Below are 20,265 nucleotides of genomic sequence, written 5' to 3'. Positions count from 1 at the left end.
TGTGAGCTTAACATAGTTATTAAGTAATTTATATTGTTTATTTCAAAATAGTTGACAACTTATTCTCCATTGACAGCTTATTTTCATTCTTCAAAGAATGTGCGGAAGATGGTAGACAGAACCTACTACACCGAAGGCTCCGAACTAACTTATCAGGAGAAAAATCATCTGGTCGCATTTTGTACTGATCTTGAGAATTACAATGTCTACAATCGAACTCCTCAACATTATGGTCAATACGTGCCACTAGTGCACGTGTTGAACTACGGTAACTACCATGGAGATACCCTGGTAAGATTTTTGTACTATTACAACATCCGTGCATCTTTTTGCACACTTCTAAAACTAGTACATCATATCATTGCTAACTACGAAGTTATTACTATGTTTTTCAACAGATAATCCCGAATGATTGTGTGCCTCATCTGATAGCCTTCATGTTTTGAACATACAACCAGGTCGTCCTACGAATCTCAACTGACCATACCGAGTTTCTAAAATAAGTGGAGACATGAGAATCAAAGAATGGAAAAAATGTATGGACAGTCGTAAGGAGCTTCTTGGAAGCAACATTCAGCGAAGGGCAAAAATTGGAGACAGGATGATCGCCATTCTTCATAATGGAGAGTTAGGGTCTATATTGTTGTATGCTATTTTACCTTGAGGGTGTTTAGGTCCTACCTGATAGTGATGATCATGTGTTAAGAACAATTATGTAGGGTTGGGTGCGATGACTATGAGGATGATGATCGTATGACTTTTTATTAATAATGAGTAGAAGTTGTATGATGATGCATAATTAGTAGGACGAGTACTTGTTATTATATATGCTGATGTATGCGAGCATGCATGAGTTATTATATCAACGGGTAAAATGAACATATATAGTAGCAGCGTTGGTAAACCAAGGACGAAGATATAAGAGAGAACACTTCTCTCTATTAGCTAGCTAATATAACAACCTAAAAATAACCCCCAAAACCCCTAAAGCAGCCAATTTAAAAAAAAAACATGGACTTTTGGTCCCGGTTGGTGCCACCAACCGGGACCAAAGGCCCCCTGACTGGGCTCGGCGCACAGAGCCACGTGGAGGCACATTAGTCCCGGTTCTAGTTTGAACCGGGACTAATGGGTGGAGGTATTAGTAACGGCCCATTAGTTCCGGTTCATGAACCGGGACTAAAGGCCCTCACGAACCGGGACTATTAAGTGTTTTTCTACTAGTGAAATAACCTGTCATGTCATTCTTCAAGTCTGCACATAGCATTTGTTAGAATAATCCAAACATATGGTGGTTATGATGATTTAGTATAAAGGGTGATCAACGTTCCCGGTTGATTAGTTTAGAAAATCCAGGTGTAGCTAAGCTAGCTAGTACGTACGTACTAGTATTTGAAGTAGCAGGAGTCCGGTTAGTGCATTAGTCCCGGTTCTAGTTTGTGTTGTCGGGCAGTACTAGTTTAAGTCTAGATCGGATTAGGTATCCAGAGTTGGCACGAGTACACGTCTAGGAACCTTATGCGCCGGCTGGGGGTATGTGTGTATATACATAGGGTGTTGTATGAGTTTTGTAACATCGTGAGAAAAAGAGAAAATAGAAATAAAGAGGAGATAAATAAGGACACGACAAGGGCCCTTGGCTATCAGTTTTTGTGCGCGTGCGTTCGTGTAATTTGATGTGATCGATCATGTGGGCGAATTTCCAACAGCATTGTTATTTTAGGAGCAAATTTCTCATCCTTCGGAAACATGAACTTGTTCAATAGCTAATTTAGCGGTGTATGACCAGGTCCTTGATGTCAAATCTAATGCCTCTATTTACATTCCTTGATGTCATTTCTGCTATGCAATCATATGGCATGTCTCATGTAAATGAATATGGGCTGCTGTCAATATTTTAATCTACAATTGATCTAGTGTTTTTTACATGGTAGCTTAATATCCTCCTTCCTTTTCTAATATGCAAACTTCTAATATGTGAGGTGCATAAGTGCATGAGGTCTGGTTTGCCTTAGGCTGCTCCCGCTCGTCGGCGGTCTGGTCCAGTGTCACTTAACCGTTGTGACCTGGCTGGTTTGGTTCAGCTTCGAGCTGCCCACCGCGGAGTGGGAGACCGACATGCTCATGAACATCGAGGCCAGATCTATTTTGTTGTAGTGGTACTGTATATGGTCTCATCCAGCACTGAGTATTCATATGTTGTTTATCCTGATGATGATGTTGTAGCATAAAGTGGACACCATATTCGGTTTGTCTTGATGCTTTATCTCTTGTGGTTCTTGTCTGATGCACATTGTTATTTGCAGGGTTATGATGATATTTCCCAAGGAAATATACTGACCCTGATGTGACAAAGGTGCCCATTTTCCCTTTCTTAAATATTTTTACTCTTTTTTTTGTTCTTCCTGTAGTTCCCGTTTCACATGTTTCATGGCATATTCATCAGATCCTGCTCACATACCCTATGATTGAGTAACTTGATTAGTATTTCTATCACTGTCCTAGCTCAGTAAACTGTTTGTTTTCTCAGTAGCTAACAAAGAAAGTAAATCTACTATATCCTGGTATTCTAGAATTTTGTTCTCATTTCTTAGGTTTGAAATGTTTCAAACTTAAGAGTGCCCCAATCCTCGAGTACATTTGTATGCACCTTAGTAAGAAATACATTGGTCTTGTAAATGTCATTGGGAAGTATATCTGCCTCCATATGTTCTTGCCAGCATTAAATGTTGTTGCTGACATTTCTCACTAAAGAATATCCCTCCAGCACAGCACATTCCTTTGGAATGTTGGCCTTGAGTCAAGCTCCAAGAAGAAATTCAACAGATCTGCATCTGCTTTGGATGCTCATGTACAAGATACTAAGTTATTGGTTGGTACTATCTTATAAACATGTGGTGTAATACCCCGCAAAAAAAATAAAAAAATAAATAAACATGTGGTGTAATGATACTGCTGGGACAAACTTGATGAGATGTTCTGCTGTTTGTTCATTCTACGGTGTTATTTTGAGATCCTGTGGTGTAATGATACTTCCATGTTATTTGAGAATTATATTATTATTACCATTATATTCTCCTGTGATTTTGGTTGACTACCAAATTGTACAATGAAATGTTGTTGATCCCTTTTGAATAAGGGCTGAAGCTACTAGATTGTGAGTGGGCTGGACCAGCTCAATTAATGATGGGATAAATAAATGGGTTGTACATTTCCTCAGCCCAAGAACAAACATTAACGGGCCGATATGTTGGGCTGGGCCGTGGTTGTGACGCAAAAGTAAATCTAAACATGGACTGAATTAATGGGCTTGGCCCATAGTTATGGCCCAAAAGTAAATCTGAAAATGGGCTAATTACTAGGCTTGGCCCATTAAAACAACTGATTTTGATCGATCCTACATGGCGTCCATGTCATCATTTTTGCCATGTCATTGCATGTGCCATGTGGACATCGCCACGTTGGCTCGGCCACATCAGATCCTACGTGGTCTAGGCTCATTAGTAATGACCATAATTTTGGTCAAAGATCTAACGACCAAAATTTTGGTCAAGGGCAGCCTTGACCAAAATTCTAGAAAAGGTCACATTTGTTTGTTCTTAACGGCCAACTGTTGACTTTCTGAATTTGGTTAAAAAAGGTCAATAAACAAAAGAAATGACGTATCAACGACCAAAATGGGGAGTCATAATTGAGCGTATTTCTTGTAGTGGAGTTCCAGAAGTCACTCGAAGATCAAGCACGCCGGCAACAACAACCCAGCTCCAGTCGACGACAAGGATAGTTGTTTCCGAGTGGCCAACAACGAAATTATCAGGTATTTCGCACACCTGTTCAGAATTTGTCCACAACAACTCGGATAGAAGATTCCATCCAGCCGTGACGATGAGAAGCAGGAGAAGGCCTCAGGCAGATCCAAGCCCTGTGATACGTCTCCAACGTATCTATAATTTTTAATTGTTCCATGCTATTATAGTGTCGATCTTGAATGTTTTATATGCATTTATATGTCATTATATATCATCTTTTAGGACTAACCTTTTAACTTAGTGCCCGGTGCCACTTGTTGTTTTTTTGTCTATTTTTGGTTTTCCAGAATATCAATAGCAAACGAAGTCCAAATGCTACAAAACTTTTTGGAGATTTTTTTCTGGACTTAAGAGACCTTAGAAGCTTCGGGAGAGGGGCAGAAGAGGTAGGAGGGGCCCACAAGGCACCAGGGCACACCCTGGGGGTAGGCGCGCCCCCATGTCTCTTGGTGCCCACGTTCACCCGTTTGACCTAATTCCGCTTCTATAACTTCTCTAAGACCTGGAAACCAATAGTGAGCCACCCAAAATACTTTTTTCGTCGCTGCAAGCTTCAGTTCTCGTGAGATACCATCTACAGGCCTTTTCCAGCACTCTGCCGGGGGAGAAATCGATCATGAAGGGTCTCTACATCAATCTTGTTGCCCTCCATATGATGTGTGAGTAGTTTACGACAGACTTATGGTTCCATAGCTAGTAGTCGGATGCCTTCTTCTCTCTCTTTGATCTTCAAAACAGTGTTCTCCTTGATGTTCTTGGAGTTTTATATGATGTAATTACTTTTTGCGGTGTGTTTATTGGGATCCGATGAAATTACGAGTTTATGATAAGTTTATACATCAATATTCTTTGAGTTTTATCTGAACTCTTTTATGCATGATTGTTATAGCTTTGCATTTCACTCTGATATATTGATTTGGTTTGGCCAACTAGATTGATTTTTCTTGCAATGGGAGAGGTGTTTTCTAATGAGTTCAATCTTGCGGAGATCTATATCCCAGTGACAGAAGGGGAGAAGGCACATATTTTTATTGCCCCATTAAGGATAAAAAGATGAGGTTTATTCATGCGCGACTTTTCTTTGTCTACATCATGTCATCTTGCTTAAGGCGTTACTCCGTTATTTAAGAATTCAATACTCTAGATGCATGCTAGATTGCGGTCGAAGTGTGGAGTGATAGTAGTAGATGTTGGCCGGAGTCGCTCTATTTGTCTCGGATATGATGCCTATATACATTATCATTTCCTTGGATATCGCGATGATTATTCGGTTTTCTATCAATTTCTCAACAATAATTTGTTTACCCATCGTATGCTATTTTCAAGAGAGAAGTCTCTAGTAAAAACTATTGCCCCGGATCTACTTTTTATCGTATATTAAAATCAAAAATACCTTGCTGCCATTTTTCTTTATTTATTTTATTTTTGTTATATTAATCTATCTATCACTACTAGATTTAATCTTTGCAATTAACCGCCGAGAATTGACAACCCCTTGTTCGAGTTGGGTGGAAGTATTTGTTATTTTGTGTGTAGGTACTCCTAAAGAGGTGTTGCATGGTTCCTCAACAGGATTGATAACCTTGGTTATTAACTGAGGGAAATACTTATCTCTACAGTACTGCATCATCTTCTCCTCTTTGAGGAAATTCCAACGCAGCTCACAAGTAGCACCCTGCTTAAGGTAGCTGAGGAACAGAACTCAACCATATCACACTCACGTAATAGGATTCACATCAGATCCGCCCGAGAAAACATCGTCCAGTCGGCTCACAGCCTGGGTGCCCAAGGGAAAAAACTAATAGTCGCCTCCATGGCGCGACGATTGAGACCGCCTTCATGACTAGTACTCGGTGCGTCGTCATGATCAAGTCATGCCCCCGTGGCGTGACGACGATTACCACCGCCCCCGGCCGTAGGACGACAAACATCCATTTGGCGATCTCTTGAGGATCGGTTCTCCGCATCACGGCGACGGTTATCGAAGGAGAGAGCTAGTCGACTAGCGCGACCCGCAGTTCAATGTGATATTTGTTCTCGCTAAGAACTTGGTGGACAGAGGTCAGACTCGCAGACAGAACTTGGACTGAGATCATAGATTAATTAGATTTTTTGTTAGATTAATTAGATTTTTTTGTTAGGTTAGATGTGTGTAGTAATTTAGATATGTAGTTCATAGATTTTTTTGTTAGATTAGATTTTTTTGTTAGATTTGATGTGTAGTAATTAATTTGTTTATATTATGTTAGATTTTTTTGTTAGATTAATTAGATTTTTTTGGTAGATTAGATGTGTAGTAATTTTGATATGTAGTTCATAGATTTTTTTTGTTAGATTACATTTTTTTTGTTAGATTAGATGTGTAGTATTTAGAAAAGGGAAAGAAATAAGAAGTAGTTTATATATAGTTGAACTAGCTAGTTGATTTAATAAACTAATTTATTTTACTATATATAGAAGTAGTTTGTTTTTAGTAAGTAGTACTCCCTCCGTCCGGAAATACTTGTCATCAAAATGAATAAAAGGGGATGTATATAGATGTATTTTAATTCTAGATACATCCCTTTTTGTCCATTTTGATGACAAGTATTTTCGGACGGAGGGAGTACTTATTTATTTATAGTAAGTGCTTAGTAGTTGAACTAGATAGTTGATATAATTAATAAAACTACTTTTATTTAACTATATATAGAAGTAGTTGCCGCATCGACGTCGGCGATGCCTATCCGGCATCCTCGTCGTCGTCGACTCGGCGGTGGAGGCCTGCTTGATCAGGGCCATGTTCGGGACTGGGCTCCGCCGGGCTGGTATTGGAGGTGCTACCTTCCGGGGGACGTAGGTTGGTGAGGAGGCAGCCCGTTGTTGATCCGATCCTTGTTTGGTGGCGGTCGCGTGGGCCAGTGACGGTGGTGAGGCATCCGGACACCGCGGAGATGGTATGTCACCGTGTCAGCGAGGAGGACGAGCACGTCCGTCGCTACATGGTTGCATTGGAGGGCAGATTCAACAATACCTGGCAGGTTCTTCAGGGATCTCACTGGAGCTATGATCCTGTGATGGTTCCTTATCTTTGGGTGTCCACCGCCCGCGTCGATACCCGTCGGGCGCTACGGTTCTAGTTGTATTAGTGATAATATTCGACGATGTACGGACACCAATTAAGAGATGATGTACTTTTGCTTATAATTATTGAATGCATGCTAATTTGAATACTATACTTTATTTTATGATTTGGTTTTGCTTATTTTATGATTTGGTTTTGCTTATTGGATGCTCATATTGGATAAGTTCTCCTTCATTCCCGTGTGCTAGACAATTTGATATAATAATGCACTCCGGAATGAAAGGAGGAGCTACGTACATCGATCATCGATAGTCAACCCGTGATTAATAATAATGATCTAGTTTAATATTTGAATTATGAACGTAGGCCGGAAATGTCGTACTCATCGGACGACGAAAACCGCCCGGGGGAGTGCGACTGGTGCCACGACGACCGAGGTATCTGCGACAGGTTCATTGTGCTGGACGAAGATCATCGCTTCAGCATTAAGCTCGAGGAGACCTTCGATGTTCATACGGTACGCAACCGACGATAATAGTTTTTTTTCGTAATTACTCATGACTTCAACTATTTTAATCATGACAATATTTTTCATCTTTTCCAATTCGACTAGCTTATCCCATGCTTTGCAAGATGCTATGTCTTGGAGAGGATGGGTTTTGAAGACCATGAAAGTTTCGAAACCAAAAAAATTATCCTAAGTACCCATCATGGTGTGGATTTTCAAGTAAAGTTGTACAATGCTCAGAGTGTAACCCGTTTTGGTTGCAAAAATTGGGAAGCACTTGGCAAGATGTATGGTTTTGATGACGGTATGCTTGTTACCATGGATCTTGGTGATCCTACAATCGAGCAAGAGAGACCTACGATTTTCGTCCTTATGGATACACCTCCAATTCTTCCCCCGTGTGAGCTTAACATAGTTATTAAGTAATTTATATTGTTTATTTCAAAATAGTTGACAACTTATTCTCCATTGACAGCTTATTTTCATTCTTCAAAGAATGTGCGGAAGATGGTAGACAGAACCTACTACACCGAAGGCTCCGAACTAACTTATCAGGAGAAAAATCATCTGGTCGCATTTTGTACTGATCTTGAGAATTACAATGTCTACAATCGAACTCCTCAACATTATGGTCAATACGTGCCACTAGTGCACGTGTTGAACTACGGTAACTACCATGGAGATACCCTGGTAAGATTTTTGTACTATTACAACATCCGTGCATCTTTTTGCACACTTCTAAAACTAGTACATCATATCATTGCTAACTACGAAGTTATTACTATGTTTTTCAACAGATAATCCCGAATGATTGTGTGCCTCATCTGATAGCCTTCATGTTTTGAACATACAACCAGGTCGTCCTACGAATCTCAACTGTCCATACCGAGTTTCTAAAATAAGTGGAGACATGAGAATCAAAGAATGGAAAAAATGTATGGACAGTCGTAAGGAGCTTCTTGGAAGCAACATTCAGCGAAGGGCAAAAATTGGAGACAGGATGATCGCCATTCTTCATAATGGAGAGTTAGGGTCTATATTGTTGTATGCTATTTTACCTTGAGGGTGTTTAGGTCCTACCTGATAGTGATGATCATGTGTTAAGAACAATTATGTAGGGTTGGGTGCGATGACTATGAGGATGATGATCATATGACTTTTTATTAATAATGAGTAGAAGTTGTATGATGATGCATAATTAGTAGGACGAGTACTTGTTATTATATATGCTGATGTATGCGAGCATGCATGAGTTATTATATCAACGGGTAAACTGAACATATATAGTAGCTGCGTTGGTAAACCAAGGACGAAGATATAAGAGAGAACACTTCTCTCTATTAGCTAGCTAATATAACAACCTAAAAATAACCCCCAAAACTCCTAAAGCAGCCAATTTTCAAAAAAAAACATGGACTTTTGGTCCCGGTTGGTGCCACCAACCGGGACCAAAGGCCCCCTGACTGGGCTCGGCGCACAGAGCCACGTGGAGGCACATTAGTCCCGGTTCTAGTTTGAACCGGGACTAATGGATGGAGGTATTAGTAACGGCCCATTAGTTCCGGTTCATGAACCGGGACTAAAGGCCCTCACGAACCGGGACTATTAAGTGTTTTTCTACTAGTGAAATAACCTGTCATGTCATTCTTCAAGTCTGCACATAGCATTTGTTAGAATAATCCAAACATATGGTGGTTATGATGATTTAGTATAAAGGGTGATCAACGTTCCCGGTTGATTAGTTTAGAAAATCCAGGTGTAGCTAAGCTAGCTAGTACGTACGTACTAGTATTTGAAGTAGCAGGAGTCCGGTTAGTGCATTAGTCCCGGTTCTAGTTTGTGTTGTCGGGCAGTACTAGTTTAAGTCTAGATCGGATTAGGTATCCAGAGTTGGCACGAGTACACGTCTAGGAACCTTATGCGCCGGCTGGGGGTATGTGTGTATATACATAGGGTGTTGTATGAGTTTTGTAACATCGTGAGAAAAAGAGAAAATAGAAATAAAGAGGAGATAAATAAGGACACGACAAGGGCCCTTGGCTATCAGTTTTTGTGCGCGTGCGTTCGTGTAATTTGATGTGATCGATCATGTGGGCGAATTTCCAACATCATTGTTATTTTAGGAGCAAATTTCTCATCCTTCAGAAACATGAACTTGTTCAATAGCTAATTTAGCGGTGTATTACTAGGTCCTTGATGTCAAATCTAATGCCTCTATTTACATTCCTTGATGTCATTTCTGCTATGCAATCATATGGCATGTCTCATGTAAATGAATATGGGCTGCTGTCAATATTTTAATCTACAATTGATCTAGTGTTTTTTTACATGGTAGCTTAATATCCTCCTTCCTTTTCTAATATGCAAACTTCTAATATGTGAGGTGCATAAGTGCATGAGGTCTGGTTTGCCTTAGGCTGCTCCCGCTCGTCGGCGGTCTGGTCCAGTGTCACTTAACCGTTGTGACCTGGCTGGTTTGGTTCAGCTTCGAGCTGCCCACCGCGGAGTGGGAGACCGACATGCTCATGAACATCGAGGCCAGATCTATTTTGTTGTAGTGGTACTGTATATGGTCTCATCCAGCACTGAGTATCCATATGCTGTTTATCCTGATGATGATGTTGTAGCATAAAGTGGACACCATATTCGGTTTGTCTTGATGCTTTATCTCTTGTGGTTCTTGTCTGATGCACATTGTTATTTGCAGGGTTATGATGATATTTCCCAAGGAAATATACTGACCCTGATGTGACAAAGGTGCCCATTTTCCCTTTCTTAAATATTTTTACTCTTTTTTTTGTTCTTCCTGTAGTTCCCGTTTCACATGTTTCATGGCATATTCATCAGATCCTGCTCACATACCCTATGATTGAGTAACTTGATTAGTATTTCTATCACTGTCCTAGCTCAGTAAACTGTTTGTTTTCTCAGTAGCTAACAAAGAAAGTAAATCTACTATATCCTGGTATTCTAGAATTTTGTTCTCATTTCTTAGGTTTGAAATGTTTCAAACTTAAGAGTGCCCCAATCCTCGAGTACATTTGTATGCACCTTAGTAAGAAATACATTGGTCTTGTAAATATCATTGGGAAGTATATCTGCCTCCATATGTTCTTGCCAGCATTAAATGTTGTTGCTGACATTTCTCACTAAAGAATATCCCTCCAGCACAGCACATTCCTTTGGAATGTTGGCCTTGAGTCAAGCTCCAAGAAGAAATTCAACAGATCTGCATCTGCTTTGGATGCTCATGTACAAGATACTAAGTTATTGGTTGGTACTATCTTATAAACATGTGGTGTAATACCCCGCAAAAAAAATAAAAAAATAAATAAACATGTGGTGTAATGATACTGCTGGGACAAACTTGATGAGATGTTCTGCTGTTTGTTCATTCTACTGTGTTATTTTGAGATCCTGTGGTGTAATGATACTTCCATGTTATTTGAGAATTATATTATTATTACCATTATATTCTCCTGTGATTTTGGTTGACTACCAAATTGTACAATGAAATGTTGTTGATCCCTTTTGAATAAGGGCTGAAGCTACTAGATTGTGAGTGGGCTGGACCAGCTCAATTAATGATGGGATAAATAAATGGGTTGTACATTTCCTCAGCCCAAGAACAAACATTAACGGGCCGATATGTTGGGCTGGGCCGTGGTTGTGACGCAAAAGTAAATCTAAACATGGACTGAATTAATGGGCTTGGCCCATAGTTATGGCCCAAAAGTAAATCTGAAAATGGGCTAATTACTAGGCTTGGCCCATTAAAACAACTGATTTTGATCGATCCTACATGGCGTCCATGTCATCATTTTTGCCATGTCATTGCATGTGCCATGTGGACATCGCCACGTTGGCTCGGCCACATCAGATCCTACGTGGTCTAGGCTCATTAGTAATGACCATAATTTTGGTCAAAGATCTAACGACCAAAATTTTGGTCAAGGGCAGCCTTGACCAAAATTCTAGAAAAGGTCACATTTGTTTGTTCTTAACGGCCAACTGTTGACTTTCTGAATTTGGTTAAAAAAGGTCAATAAACAAAAGAAATGACGTATCAACGACCAAAATGGGGAGTCATAATTGAGCGTATTTCTTGTAGTGGAGTTCCAGAAGTCACTCGAAGATCAAGCACGCCGGCAACAACAACCCAGCTCCAGTCGACGACAAGGATAGTTGTTTCCGAGTGGCCAACAACGAAATTATCAGGTATTTCGCACACCTGTTCAGAATTTGTCCACAACAACTCGGATAGAAGATTCCATCCAGCCGTGACGATGAGAAGCAGGAGAAGGCCTCAGGCAGATCCAAGCCCTGTGATACGTCTCCAACGTATCTATAATTTTTAATTGTTCCATGCTATTATAGTGTCGATCTTGAATGTTTTATATGCATTTATATGTCATTATATATCATCTTTTAGGACTAACCTTTTAACTTAGTGCCCGGTGCCACTTGTTGTTTTTTTGTCTATTTTTGGTTTTCCAGAATATCAATAGCAAACGAAGTCCAAATGCTACAAAACTTTTTGGAGATTTTTTTCTGGACTTAAGAGACCTTAGAAGCTTCGGGAGAGGGGCAGAAGAGGTAGGAGGGGCCCACAAGGCACCAGGGCACACCCTGGGGGTAGGCGCGCCCCCATGTCTCTTGGTGCCCACGTTCACCCGTTTGACCTAATTCCGCTTCTATAACTTCTCTAAGACCTGGAAACCAATAGTGAGCCACCCAAAATACTTTTTTCGTCGCTGCAAGCTTCAGTTCTCGTGAGATACCATCTACAGGCCTTTTCCAGCACTCTGCCGGGGGAGAAATCGATCATGAAGGGTCTCTACATCAATCTTGTTGCCCTCCATATGATGTGTGAGTAGTTTACGACAGACTTATGGTTCCATAGCTAGTAGTCGGATGCCTTCTTCTCTCTCTTTGATCTTCAAAACAGTGTTCTCCTTGATGTTCTTGGAGTTTTATATGATGTAATTACTTTTTGCGGTGTGTTTATTGGGATCCGATGAAATTACGAGTTTATGATAAGTTTATACATCAATATTCTTTGAGTTTTATCTGAACTCTTTTATGCATGATTGTTATAGCTTTGCATTTCACTCTGATATATTGATTTGGTTTGGCCAACTAGATTGATTTTTCTTGCAATGGGAGAGGTGTTTTCTAATGAGTTCAATCTTGCGGAGATCTATATCCCAGTGACAGAAGGGGAGAAGGCACATATTTTTATTGCCCCATTAAGGATAAAAAGATGAGGTTTATTCATGCGCGACTTTTCTTTGTCTACATCATGTCATCTTGCTTAAGGCGTTACTCCGTTATTTAAGAATTCAATACTCTAGATGCATGCTAGATTGCGGTCGAAGTGTGGAGTGATAGTAGTAGATGCTGGCCGGAGTCGCTCTATTTGTCTCGGATATGATGCCTATATACATTATCATTTCCTTGGATATCGCGATGATTATTCGGTTTTCTATCAATTTCTCAACAATAATTTGTTTACCCATCGTATGCTATTTTCAAGAGAGAAGTCTCTAGTAAAAACTATTGCCCCGGATCTACTTTTTATCGTATATTAAAATCAAAAATACCTTGCTGCCATTTTTCTTTATTTATTTTATTTTTGTTATATTAATCTATCTATCACTACTAGATTTAATCTTTGCAATTAACCGCCGAGAATTGACAACCCCTTGTTCGAGTTGGGTGGAAGTATTTGTTATTTTGTGTGTAGGTACTCCTAAAGAGGTGTTGCATGGTTCCTCAACAGGATTGATAACCTTGGTTATTAACTGAGGGAAATACTTATCTCTACAGTACTGCATCATCTTCTCCTCTTCGAGGAAATTCCAACGCAGCTCACAAGTAGCACCCTGCTTAAGGTAGCTGAGGAACAGAACTCAACCATATCACACTCACGTAATAGGATTCACATCAGATCCGCCCGAGAAAACATCGTCCAGTCGGCTCACAGCCTGGGTGCCCAAGGGAAAAAACTAATAGTCGCCTCCATGGCGCGACGATTGAGACCGCCTTCATGACTAGTACTCGGTGCGTCGTCATGATCAAGTCATGCCCCCGTGGCGTGACGACGATTACCACCGCCCCCGGCCGTAGGACGACAAACATCCATTTGGCGATCTCTTGAGGATCGGTTCTCCTCATCACGGCGACGGTTATCGAAGGAGAGAGCTAGTCGACTAGCGCGACCCGCAGTTCAATGTGATATTTGTTCTCGCTAAGAACTTGGTGGACAGAGGTCAGACTCGCAGACAGAACTTGGACCGAGATCTTCCGACTACGAGCGGAACCTTCATTTTCGGCCCCGAGTGTTTCAACAGGGCTATCAGAGCCACAGAGATTCCCCCAACTTCAAGTTGGCTGCAGGAATAAGCAAGTTCACCGCTGAGTCCATACTGGAAACATGGCTTCAAAATTACCGAGTGGCTGTCCAGATTGGAGGCGACAATGATTATGTAGCTATGAAGCATATGCCTTTGAGGCTAAAAGGGTTTGCCCGAGCTTGGCTCAACCAGCTCCCTCTTGCTAGCAACTATTGCTCAGAAGATCTGGCTCAAGTGTTCATCAAAAACATTCAAAGGCACATGCAAGCGACCCGCTGGTTTGACTGAGTTGCAACATTGTGTTCAGAAGTCGGATGAAACTTTGACAGAATACAGTCAGCGTTGGTCCACTCTGCATCATATGGTAGAGAATGTCACCTTTCATCAGGTTGTCTGTGCTTTGAAGGCAGGAGTCAGGTATCGGGGCTCATCCTGAAATTTGGTCGGCGGGAGCCCCTATCTCTGAGTCGAATAATGGAGACCTTCACTCGGTATGCGAATGGTGAGGAAGACGACCGTCTCCGTAACGGCATGGGGAAGACCAGTGAACCGAGTGCTAGAAGCAATAATCCCAGTCGAAAGCAGAACAGCAAGGTTGATGGTTCGACTCAAGCTGAGGCCGCGGCTCTGGCCGGTCAGGCCAAGGACAAGGTAAAGGCTAAGGAAAAGTGGCTTACAAAGAAGATGAAATATCAGTCGGGCAATGATATACTTGATCAGCCATGTCATATTCATACTAAAAAGACAAAGATAGTAATCTGATATTTCCCAAACACACCACTCGGCGGTGCAGATTGCTCATGCGGCAGCTCCGAGAGGGCCAGTCGAGTGACAAGAGTCTAGACGGCACTGATGACGGTGACAAGGTATGCATTTAGTAGTTGAAGGATGTGTATGTAAAGGTGAAAGGTATCATAGATCTATGTAGTTATGTATTGCAACTTCCAATTTTTTTATTTTGTTGCGATGTTATAAGCCCCTACATATTCACATAAACCTTTATTGTTCTATTAAGAAATGGACAGGCGCAGCATCACACGCCATCACTATCTATTAGTAGAGTAAGAGTAGATACAACTGCTTCAACTGAATCAATCGTGCATATATAAGCATAAAGAACTTACAGTCATTGTACATGCTTTCTGCAGATTCGCCATAGGAATCATATTTGTACAAAAAGGAATTGCAAGATTCGTTTTCAAGTTAGTCGGAATGATAAAGTTAGGTAGTACTAGTGCGATGGGTGGTCGCTGGATTCTGCAAATGACAATTTGCTTTGGTGAATAGAACTTCAATGGAGGCAGTGACGGTGAGTCGGTGACCCTGCCACCATGGCTGGCGGCGTTGAAAATGGAGGAAGCGCCGGGGATGGAACTGTTAATGTTGGCAGGGGCAGTCTACGCCCGAGTCGCCTTGTGACGACGTGGGGGCCTCCATTCATTTTATTGTTTCAGTATACTAGATCGTAGCAGCTGGTTACTTGTCCAAATCATGCTTACCAGTTCCAACAGGAGTGGAAGCACTAGCTGCACACAAGTACTGTTTTGGTTAGCACGTTGATAATACTAGCTAGGTCTATCAGCTCGACTTTGATATTGCTACTAGTAGGAGAAACTTTGATATTGCTACTAGTAGGAGAAACTTCCTGCTACTGAAACTGAGACTGAATATTACTCACTGCGACCTGACTAGAACAGGTTATAATGGACGAACGATGAAGCAATTATAATGTCGCACTACTACTTGAGCAACTTGGCCTGATTTTACCTCCAGGCACTCGACGAATCGTTAGATTGATGAGAACTCGTTCCCTCCTCTCATTTATGGCCACATTGTTTCCCTTTGGTTCTGGTGGGCACTAGTAAGTTTGAGTACCGACAAGTACCAGTCACCGAATGCACAATAAATATTTACTCAAATGGACAATTTTTTCATAACAATAGGCACATGAACAGGTTCACATGTTACATAGTGTTCAGGTTGTACCAATTTACTTTTGTTTTTACACAAGAAGTGGTTATATTCATGTTATACATTCATAGACAAATAATTAAAAATCTATGGCATGAATTATGAAGTACGAAAAAATATTACAACTGAGATGGTAAACTTCTTTTGTGTCCTACCATGCTTACTTTGCTACCTTGCTAGGAGAACAGTTTCATGTTTTGTAGGCGAGAAAGTAGGTCAGCCTCCAGGACGGTGGATCTCTGCTTTTGAGCATTCGTCTCCCTTTTCTTGAAATCAATAACTATGTTGCCTTCCTCGTATCGTGCCTCTAGCAGGACCATGTGACGGCTCCTCTTCGCGGAACACTTAAACTCAACTAATGCATCGGGGCCAACCCCGACTGGGATATTTGGGTTCAAAAATACTAGCTTCTCCTCTATGTCGATCACAGTTTGCAGTGCCCAACCACTTCCACCACCTTCTGGGCCTATAGGGAGTTGTAGCCACACTGATATCTTGAACCCGTCTACATCCAACAGTTTGAGCACGTTCCCATTCGGGGAGGCTGCCAAATGGAACTGCCTTGCATTGTGTTTTGTAGGTGGGAGCTTCACTAGTCCTGGTGACCCTGTGCGTACGTTGTAGGTGACGATCTGGTCACCGGTGTATCTTAGCCAGTGAATGATACCTCCATGGAGGACTGCAGGGTCCTTGTAGGCATTGATGGACCACCATGTGAAGTCACGGTGTCTCACACAAGTGATAGGCCCCCAGGTTGGAGAGGAGGATGTGGCAGTGCGTACTTTCATGCTCGATCTGTTGAAAACTACATAGAGCAGCATGAAGGAGTTGTCGATGCCATCTGCCGCGGTGAGCAGGATGTACTTGTGCTCATTGCAAATGCTACTCTCAGTTTCATCGGGTGGTTTTGAGAGGAATGTGCACTGATCCATCATGGGGTCATACACGCATAGCTCGAAACAGTCCTTGGACTCGGGCCACATGTTCATGTTGAGGACAACGAGGCCGGCGCGTGATGCCACGGGGTAGTATGGACCAAGGATGTCCTTGTCGGCATTGCACAACATGGATGCCGAGAGGTTGTTGTGGCAGATAGATCCAGCGACAGGCGTAGCCGAGTACACCAGGGTGAGGGGTCTCTCGGCGTAGGTGCACAAAAGTGCGAGGATGCTTGGAGCCACTTGTTGGATGATGCAGCGGATGAGTACACGTTGTTGGTGTCGAGGCACATATGTTACTACGAGCGCGTTCCCGTGGCGACATCGGCAGATCGCGCGTGTATGTTTGAGTAGGATGCCGTTGTTTGCTATGACTAGGTAGCTAGGGAACGGCTGCAAATAATAAAGAGACCGTCCCCAAACCGAATTGGAGTGGAAGACGGAATCCTCACCCGGATCGGTGCAAACGCATGCAAAGAACTGAACTCTAGTACATGCATTAATCAGACTATTCACGTACATGCATGCATGCATCACCTCTCATCACGTCTCTCTCTCCCAAGAAGATCTGACGGAGATGTGGTGAGGATCCCTGCCACAGTGGCTTCCCCGGCCTCGTCCAGCATGGCCTTCTTTGCAGCTGTGCGTCGAGGCAGAGTGGATGGTGCTTGATCCAGCCGGTGGTGTTGCTCCACATGTTTTTCGAAGGTGAGATCTATGCATGGAGACTTGACGTGTGGGACTTGGGTTGTGCAGAGGCAGCGGTGGATCATGTGGTCGGATTGGCATGCTGACACATCGGTGGCCACGATCCATCATTTTTTTAGAAAGGAGGAAGACCTCCGGCCTCTGCAGCAGTTGGACCACGCATGCATCCACTTTATTAATTATTCAAACAAGACCTTACAAAGGAATACAACAACAAGACTAAAGTCATCGTCTAGGCAACATCTGTCGCTACTCCTATCCAATTGATGAAGGGATGCTGATAGTCTGGGCCTAATACCAAACAGACCTCCCAGCCAAACCTAACATTTAAGACCTGAGGTCCCATCCAGGTTGTCTGCCGGGAATGAGGCACCCACCGGTCTGGCGCACTCCTCAACCAGGACGCTTGCCGAGTATGAAGCCGCCGCAGCCATCTGCCACCAATCCATCTTTAGAGCTGTCCTACTGCATCTACCTTGCACGGTCTAGCTACCGTCGAAGCCACCACGACGCCAAACCGCGACAACCGTGGTGATGTGATGAGGATCCCTGCCACAGCGGGATCGATCTCGGCTTCCCCTCATACCAGCCCGGCCTTCTCCTACCTGACGCTAGCAGCGAGCCGTCCAACGTGGCCTTCTTTGCAGCGGTGCCTCGAGGTAGAATGTATGGTGCTTGATACATCGGCGGTGTTGCTCTAGATGTTTTTCGAAGGTGCGATCTATGGATGGCAGCTTGAGGAATGGGACTTGGGTTGTGCAGAGGCAGCAGTGGATCATGTGGTCGGATTGACATGCGGGGATGTCGGTGGCCACGATCCCATCTACAGCCGATCGGCACTATGGGACGTGGAATCTTGGATGTTTAGATCCGGTGGCAATGACAAGTATGTTTTATCAAAAAAGGCTTTCACCCTGCTTTATATATAAATCAACGATCAACAGCACCCGGTATAAATACACGCCAACACAACACACGCACACACACCCATGGCATGATACGTAGGCGCTGAGAGCAGCGATGCCGCCTTCAAGAAGGGAATGAAAAAAGCTTCGCTGCAGCCGGTCTGTCAGAAGATAGAGCAGGTTTTCACCCCGGCCATCACTCACCGCCACCGAACGCCACACCCCAGCTACCACGCCACCAACAGGGCCATGGCAACCTGGCAGCACCAAGCCATGGGCTCTGCCCATGAGAACCGCGACCCTTGAGCACCACAGAACCACCACTAGTTCTGCCGCCCCGTCATCCAAGACCTTGACACCACCTCACCCGAGACCCCGCCGCTACCTCAACCAAATATACGAACGGAAATAACCCGCCTTTCGCACTCCTGGGCTGCCCCCAATGCGGAGACCCGATAGGCCGGCCAAAACTGGCCTCCATCAACCCGTCCTATGGCGCGAGACGAGGTCAGTCCTTCCGCCGTGCGCGAGACAAGTTCGGTCCTGCTGCCTGGTGCGAGACGAGTGATGGATCACAGCTAGGGTAGGGCCAACCATCGATGATGATAGCGTCCAGACGCAAAGGAGTAGGATCGATGGTCCAACCGTACCACCTACAAACGATCCGACGATGGAAGTCCGGCCGCAACCGCAGCCGACTTGCCGATCTTCCATGACGCCGACGCAACGAATGGAAGCCACCACCCGCAAAGGGCCAAGCCGCCATGTCGTATGTTTTGTCGATTGATTCTGCCGCCAAATGCGAGAATGGCTAATTCTGCCGCCAAAAGTGAGAATGGCTGAGCATGAGGACGGTGCGGGATTGCCGGAGTGTCCCAATTTGTGATTTTGGCGGTGTCAGTGACCATACTCTCTCAATCTCCGTCATAGGGTTACTGTGATCATCACTGTTCCGATCCATTGGTGGTCACCGGTTCTTGTCGTGTCTGAACTGTCTGCTTGTGCGAGCATGTTCTTCACGTGTGCGGCATCTGATGTCAAGACTGTCCTAAGCACGTAGCTACTGGGATCAGGAAGAGTGGTGGTGACAACACATAATGATTTCGATTTGGCGGTACTTCTCAAATACCGGTCCTGAGCTCTGGGGTGAAACCCTGAGGTCATGCCATGTTTTGTTACCTGGCAATGGTGCTGCTACTTGCGTTGTTATCTTCCTTAAGCCATTCCTCCGATCAGCTTCGACTTGTTCTGGAGGGTGAAAACCAATTTCCCCTTCGGTGGTTTGATCTGGCATTGGCAGCGCTTAAGCGGCACTCCCTTTCTCAAGATTTTGCTGCTGAAAAACCCTTCTTGTGGTACTTGTGATGTCAAGAGATCCTTGGTGCAGATATGGTTGGTACTGTAGTTTGTTGATCATAGTTTTGTTCGCTTCAGAACTTTCGTTCTTCTTTCACTCCATCATGGCATAGTTTTTGTCTTGTGTGACTTTGCTATTTTTCAGTGTGAATTTTTGTGTGTGTGTTGGTATTGACTGTGTGCATCCTAATTATCCAGGTCCTCGCTGCCGTATGTCGTTGCCATTGGGAAAATACGTATCGTATCGTATCTCCCTAATCTCCCTAATCTCCAGAAAATCAGCTAACCTATTTGTGTCCCCTACAAAATCTCTCCGGAAATTGCAATCCGTCCAACTTCACCGGCCGGATCCGAGGGGATACCCTACAAAAGATCTATTTGTGTCCCCTACAAAAGTTACAAAATCTCTCTTCACCGGCCGGATCCGAGGGGATGATAACGCCGTTGTCTAGCAGACACCGGATCTGGCTTCTCAAAGACCGGCGATCCAGAACCACAAGTGAGCGAATGGTATGAACTTTCTGCAGCTTTCTTCCGATCTGTTTTTCTTCTTGGCCCGGCGGCTCACTCCTCCAGCATGGCATGGCAGGAGGGACTGGGCCAACCTGACGACGGTGTTCATCGAGGACATCGCCGGCCGGCTGCTATCT

Source organism: Triticum aestivum, chromosome 7B, assembly GCF_018294505.1.
Source record: "Triticum aestivum cultivar Chinese Spring chromosome 7B, IWGSC CS RefSeq v2.1, whole genome shotgun sequence".
In the NCBI taxonomy this organism is placed as follows: domain Eukaryota; kingdom Viridiplantae; phylum Streptophyta; class Magnoliopsida; order Poales; family Poaceae; genus Triticum; species Triticum aestivum.
The sequence above is the reverse complement of the archived record's forward strand: the minus strand, read 5'-3'. Positions refer to the sequence as shown.